Genomic DNA, 6,956 nt, shown 5'->3' on the forward strand with positions numbered 1-6,956 from the left:
TATTTCTCTGGAACTGCTTCAAATTCACTTGGAGCAACTAAAGATAAGAAGTACTATATGGCTGTTAAAGTAGAAGTACAATATTAACCCCACTACAATTAGGATGATTTATATTTGAGCAAGAAAAATCATTCGTGGCCAGAGAACAGCGTTTGTTGATAAAGCAACCTGAAAGGGAGCCTGCTGAGCTGGGGGATGCAGTGAAGTTTGCTGTTTGGTGTCCTTCCTGCAGTGTCTTCAGATGTCCTTCCAAGTGTCCTTCAGGAAAATCTTCCCTGTGCTTTGTCCTTCCTTCCCCTCCCCTCCCACCATGGGATCCAAGGGCTGGCATTCAGGGGAGATAAGCTTCTGGCCATATCATCCTGGGCCATTTCTGAGTCCAAGGTCCCCTTCCTGCTCCTCTTTCACCCTGAATTGTGTGAAGCTGGGGGCTGGGCTGGGCTTGAGGACTAGGGTGTGTGGAGGTATGGGGGGTAGTATCCCTGCAGCTCCAGCCTTCCCTCCTCTGGGATGTTCCTGGATGAAATGTTACTAGATGGCAGGGCTCACATCTTCCTTCTTCTCTGTTTGAATGTATGAGAATGAAGTTTCATAAATACAACTTGTGTAGCCTAGTTCCTGGCACTTAATAAGTACTCAATAAAATTTGAGTTTCTTCCCTGTGTCTTTTAATAAAATTACCCTAATATCTATCAAGCTTTGAGGAGTATCCCTGTGGGGTAGGGATTGGCAGGGACGGTGGGGGGTGGACCTGGAAGCCAATATTGGTTGTTGTTCTTTTGTTCTTTTTCTTTTTCTTTTTTTTATTATGTTCAATTAGCCGACATACAATACATCATTACTTTTTGATGTAGTGTTGTACTTTTGATGTAGTGATGTAGTGTTCAATGATTCATTAGTTGCGTATAACACCCAGTGCTCATCACGTGCCCTCCTTAATACCCATCACCAGGTTACCCCATCCCCCCACCCCCTCCCTTCTGTAACCCTCAGTTTGTTTTCCAGAGTCCAGAGTCTCTCATGGTTCATCTCCTCTCTGATTTCTTCCCATTCAGTTTTCCCTCCTATCCCCTGTGGTCCTCTGCAGTACTCTTTATATTCCACATATGAGTGAAACTATATGATAATTGTCTTTCTCTGCTTGACTTATTTCACTTAGCATAATCCCCTCCAGCTCCATCCATGTCAATGTCAATGGTGGGTATTCATCGTTTCTGATGGCTGAGTAATATTCCATTGTATATATGTACCACATCTTCTTTTTTATTTTTTTTATTCTGTAATGTCACCATACAGTACATCATTAGTTTTTGATGTAGTGTTCCATGATTCATTGTACCACATCTTCTTTGTCCATTCATCTGTTGAAGGGCGCCTCAGCTCCTTCCACAGTTTGGCTATTGTGGACATTGCTGCTATGAATATTGGGGTGTATATGCCCCTTCTTTTCACTACATCTGTATCTTTGGGGTAAATACCTAATAGTGCAATTGCCAGGTCATAGGGTAGCTCTATTTTTAACTTTTTGAGGAACCTCTGTAGTTTTTTCCAGAGTGGCTGTACCAGCTTGCATTCCCACCAACAGTGCAAGAGGGTTCCCCTTTCTCCATATCCTCACCAATCCTTGTTGGTTCCTGTCTTGTTAATTTTGGCTGTTCTAACTAGTGTAAGGTGGTATCTCACTGTGGTTTTGATTTGTATTCCCCTGATGGCTAGTGATGTTGAACATTTTTTCTTGTGTCTGATAGCCATTTGTATGTCTTCTTTGGAGTAGTGTCTGTTCATGTCTTCTGCTCATTTCTTGACTGGATTATTTGTTTTTTGAGTGTTGAGTTTGATAAGTTCTTTATAGATCTTGGATACTAGCCCTTTATCCATAATGTCATTTGCAAATATCTTCTCCCATTCCGTGGGTTGCCTCTTAGTTTTATTGACTGTTTCCTTTGCTGTGCAAAAGCTTTTTATCTTGATGAAGTCCCAAAAGTTCATTTTGGTTTTTGTTTTTCTTGCCTTTACAGACATGTCTTGAAAGAGGTTGATGTGGCAAATGTTGAAGAAGTTACTGCCTATGTTCTCCTCTAGGATTTTGATGGATTCCTATTTCACATTGAGGTCTTTCATTCATTTAGAGTTTATCTTTGTGTATGGTGTAAGAGAATGGTCCAGCTTCATTCTTCTGCATGTAGCTGTCCAATTTTCCCAGCACCATTTATTGAAGAGACTGTCTTTTTTCCATTGCACATTTTTTTCCTGCTTTATCAAGGATTAGTTGACCGTAGAGTTGAGGGTCCATTTCTGGGTTCTCTATTCTGTTACATCGATCTATGTGTCTCTTTTTTGTGCCAATACCATGCTGCCTTGATGATCATAGCTTTGTAATATAGCTTGAAGTCAGGCATTTTGATGCCCCCAGCTTTTGTTTTCTTTTTCAACAATTCCCTGGCTATTTGGGGTCTTTTCTGGTTCCATACAAATTTTAGGATTGTTTGTTCCAGTTCTGTGAAAAATATCGATGGTATTTTGATAGGGATTGCATTGAAAGTGTAGATTGCTCGCGGCAGCATAGACATTTTCACAATATTTATTCTTCCAATCCATGAACATGGAATGTTTTTCCATCTTTTTGTGTCTTCTTCAATTTCTTTCATGAGTGTTCTGTAGTTTCTAGAGTGTAGATCCTTTACCTCTTTTATTAGATTTATTCTTAGGTATCTTATGGATTTTGGTGCAATTGTAAATGGAATTGATTCCTTAATTTCTCTTTCTTCAGTCACATTGTTAGTGTATAGAAATCCAACTGATTTCTGTGCATTGATTTTATATCCTGCCACATTGCTGAATTTCTGTATAAGTTCTAATAATTTGGGGGTGTAGTCTTTTGGGTTTTCCACATAAAGTGTCATGTCATCTGTGAAAAGAGAGAGAGTTTGACTTCTTCTTTGCCAATTTGAATGCCTTTTATTTCTTTTTGTTGTCTGACTGCTGAAGCTAGGACTTCTAGTACTATGTTGAACAAAAGTGGTGAGAGTGGGCATCCCTGTTGGTTCCTGACCTTAAAGAAAAAGTTCTCAGTTTTTCTGCATTCAGAATGATATTCACTGTGGGCTTTTCATAGGTGGATTTGATGATATTGAGGTATGTTCACTCTATCCCTATATTTTGAAGAGTTTTAATCAAGAAAGAACGCTGTGTTTTGTCAAATGCTTTTTCTGCATCAATTGAGAGAATCATATGGTTTTTGTCTCTTCTTTTGTTAATATGATCTATCTCATTGATTGATTTGTGAATGTTGAACCACCCTTGCATCCCAGGAATAAATCTCACCTGGTCATGGTGCACAATCCTTTTAATTTACTGTTGGATTTTATTGGCTAGGATCTTGTTGAGTATTTTGGCATCCATGTTCATCAGGAATATTGGCCTATAATTCTCCTTTTTGATGGTGTCTTTGTCTGGTTTTGGGATCAGGGTAATGCTGGCCTCATAGAACGAGTTTGGAAGTTTTCCTTCCATTTCTATTTTTTGGAACAGCTTCAGTAGAACAGATCATTATTTTTCAATTAAGATGCTTTCCCCCCATACTTCTGAGTCTAAGTGGATATTGGCAGAATGGACCTTTGGGGATGACTGCATGGGATGTGTTCAGATATATCCAGATGTTTTGGGTTTGCTCATATTTGTAATATCTCAGACCAGACATCTGAGCAGAAACCAATCACTCCCAGGCATCAATGGGTCTGTCAGTCCTTGCTTCATGAAAATAAATATAGTGGATCATTCAAAACAATTGAGAGTGAACACAGGCTGGGAGAGGTTTTGCTGGGAGTGTGGTTGTGAAACTGAGATTTGGTTTCCTCACCTGTAGAATGAAGACAGTAATGACAGGAAGCTGGCAGAAGTGTGGCCACAAAGAGCTGGCCCAGACTAGTGTCTTAACACCAGTCACACAGGAACACCTGAGCACTGGGCAGGCTTGAGGGAGCAAACATAAGTAAGGTGGTTAAATCTGAATGTCTATTCTGGTGATGCTTCAGTGTTGCATATATGTTTGGGGTAGGAAGAAAAAAAGAGCAGAGAAGATGGTGGAGGTGTTGTATCCACCCAGGGGCTGACTTGTTTAGGTCAGAGTTAACAGTCTTCCTGTTTCTCAGTGGACTGAAGTGTTTTCTGAATTTGGACAGGGCTGAGTAGCCAATGTGCTGCTGAAGTGAGTCCTCTGCACATGAGCTCAAGCAAAGTTTCCTGAGTGTTTACAGTGTGCTGGACACGTGAACAGGGCACACAGTGCCTCCCTTTGTGGATGCCACAGACATTCCACAGAAGACTGCATGTCAGGGCTGTGGAGGAGAACAGGGTGCCACTAAAACCCCAGTAAGCACGTGTATGGGGCACATATGGGGATGAGCAGGTTGGTGAAGGCCCCTCTGAGGAAGGTCACTTTAGGTGAGACTGGAATGGTGATCACTTTGAGCGATGAGAGAGAGAGAGAAGCATTCAGTGGCTTGTGAGAAGGCCTGAGGCTGGGAAAGCTCCATGAACTGGAGGAACTTGAACAGGCCAGTGAGGGAGTAAATGGGAAAGTGATGGAAGGTCAGAGAGGAAGCCGGGGTCTGGGAGTCATAGACAAGAGGTTTAGCAGGAGGATTCTCTGAAAGGATGAGGTGACCTGACATAAGCTGATTTGAGAGGTCATAACCTTGGAGTGAAAATGAACTTGAGGAGGTAAGGCTTGAGGTGACAGGAGACACTCATGGGGAAGCAGGGACACCCTTCTAGAATCAGGGAGGAAATAAGAGTGTATTGTAGGTAGGTACTGGCAGTGAATATGGATTTGAGAAGTCTTGAACTTTCTAGTACAATGGAAGTAGACTGGGTGAGAAAGTAGAATGTCAGGAATGTCCTACAACTTTCTAGCAGACATAAATGCCTGAACCCAGGTATCTTTTATTGAGATTGGGAACTACAGGAATGGAGGGGCTGGGGAAGAAGCCCTAGTGCTCCATGGTTTTCCTTCAGAGACCATAGAGTCCACATTTCCTGGTGCACACTGTGGCCTGGCAGGGAGGGGCTGAATGGTGTACTCAGGCCATGTGTGATAGTAAAGTACTAAGAAGCCACACAGCACTGTGCATTTGCTTCTGCAGGGACAGGTTCCTGGAGCTGGTCCTGAAAGATCCTGATGCCCAGTATTAAACTGTCCGTTGCCAGGTTGTGGGATGATGTGGTTGGTCTCCTGCTGAAGAAAAGCAAAGCAGCTATGCTGGTGGCTCCACAAAGGCTCTTGCACCTGTGATAGACCCACAGACATGGTATCATCTTAGTAGCAAACAGTCAGGCAACCTGAAGAGTAGTAGTTGTTCAATAAATTGTTGCTGAGTCTGTGTCTTGTGTGTCCTCCTGCAGAGTGGGTCAGTGTACCTGTCCCTGCCCTGTTTCATGGCTCTGATCATGCTGTTTCCTTCCTGATAACTAGGGTGCACTGTCCAGAGAGCAGAGCAGAGTCTGCTGCGAGTTCTTGTTGTAAGTTTTCACTTTCAAATGGTGGAAGGAGTCAGCATAAGGTGGATTCTTCTGTCTGGGAGTGCTGAGTGCCCCAGGTCCCTGTTTCGGGACAGGCCCCTGCAACCTGTCTCAGGCTCTGCCTCTCTGCTCTCCTGGGAACCACTTGCCTCTCAGACAAGAGGAGCCTGTAGCACCAGGGTTGGGTCTGGAAGCAGGGTGTGGGACTTGAGCAGCGAACTGCAGATGCAATTTCTGAAAACAGATTTGGGGTCGGCTAAGATCTTGCACTGCTAAGTTAGAGACACTTATGAAGTGTCATGTTTTCAAGCAGGTGAGTGGGTTCTGAAGACATCTGTGGCCAAGAAGAGGAAAGCTGGGAGCAGCTGGCTGAGAGGAGGAGGCTGAAGTTGTGGTGGGACTGGGGGTGGTGGTGCTGGATAATAATGAGGCTCTGAGAAGACCCAGGGCAACTACAGGGAGGGCTGCACTTTTACTCATATTTAACGACATTTCTGTGGCATTATTAGGACCAGGGACAGTTCTAATGACATGTACTGACTGTTGATAAATAAATTTCTAGGATTCTCCTTATATCTTCGGGTGAGATCCTGTTACTATTCCCATTTTGCAGATGAGGAGCTGAGGCAGAGCAGGTTAAGAATCTTTCCTAAGAAAGTCACACAGAAAGTGGCTGAGTGTGGAGGAGACGTCAGCAGTCAACCCTAATTTCTTTCCTTCCCAGGACCATTGGCTGCTATCCATGTATAACCGGTTTGAAGCTCTTTTTTTCTGACCAGGACTCATTTTATCTTCTGCTGCTCTGTCTCTCTGGGATCCTTTATCCTGAGGAAGAAACTTCTCAGAGATAGAGAAGATGAAGATTATTATCTCATCATGGGGTATTGACTGGGCACTGACTGTATGGAAGGCCAGGTTCTTGGTCCTGAGAAGAAAGGGCTGGTGTGGGGAGGGGCCTGAAATTCAGGTGAACTCAACAAGCAAAGGACCCCAGGACAGCATGCATGTGGTGGGAGCCACAGTGTCATTGAGGAGGACACAGTCTGACTCTCATGCTTCTCAGTCATTCCCTGGTCATAATTAGGGAGCAGCAGAAGAACACCATGAAGGAGCTGGTGTGTCCTTCGTGGGGAGGGCCCTGAGTCTGGGCCTTGTGTCCCTGTGGTGGCCTGAGACTCATGCAGACATGGAGAAGACCCCTGTGTTGAGCTGGGAAGGTCTGGTCCTGTGGGCAGAGCAGCCTGGGAAAGTTTCTAAAGGGCTGGGAGGGATTTCTTGGAATCAGGTTTGTGGTCGGCACCCCCCCACCCTGCCCAGCATAATGAGCAGTAGGAAATGCTCTGTTCCTGCTGGGGACTGTTGATAGCCTTGAGCCTGGCTGTCTGCTCTGAGGCCCAGAGCTGTGGGCTCATCCTGCCTCCTTTCCATTGATGTTC

This window comes from Mirounga angustirostris, unplaced genomic scaffold (assembly GCF_029215605.1).
Source record: "Mirounga angustirostris isolate CCGP_5_RB_7025 unplaced genomic scaffold, mMirAng1.0.hap1 SCAF_8, whole genome shotgun sequence".
Lineage (NCBI taxonomy): Eukaryota > Metazoa > Chordata > Mammalia > Carnivora > Phocidae > Mirounga > Mirounga angustirostris.